The sequence below is a fragment of the Triticum dicoccoides genome, chromosome 3A (genome assembly GCF_002162155.2).
Source record: "Triticum dicoccoides isolate Atlit2015 ecotype Zavitan chromosome 3A, WEW_v2.0, whole genome shotgun sequence".
Classification (NCBI taxonomy): domain Eukaryota; kingdom Viridiplantae; phylum Streptophyta; class Magnoliopsida; order Poales; family Poaceae; genus Triticum; species Triticum dicoccoides.
In genome coordinates, this window is record NC_041384.1 from 640,429,524 (window position 1) to 640,429,895 (window position 372).

A 372-nucleotide genomic window follows, 5' to 3' on the forward strand; every position below is an offset into this window, starting at 1 on the left:
AATTAAGTATTGGAATATCATTACATTCATACACTTCTTGTACAGAGCCTCGAAAGGTGCTTCTATGCTTATGGAAAGTACGACTTAATTTGGCATATTCCTTCGAGACGGGTCTAATTGGCAAACTTACTAGCAGTATTACGCGCCAAATAAAGCCGTGATTTTGGACCAATTCGTACCAAATCAAAAATGTCAAATGGAGTGCATTTAAATAAGCCGTTAACTTTCTGCTTCACTAGCATAAGAGAACTCATCAAGACAACAAATCTCGGATTCATGCACATCCATTGCACATGATGACCAAATCTCTCTCTCTCTTTCAGGGATGACCAAATCTCCGTGCATTTTAATTAGCAACGAAAAATGTAAGCT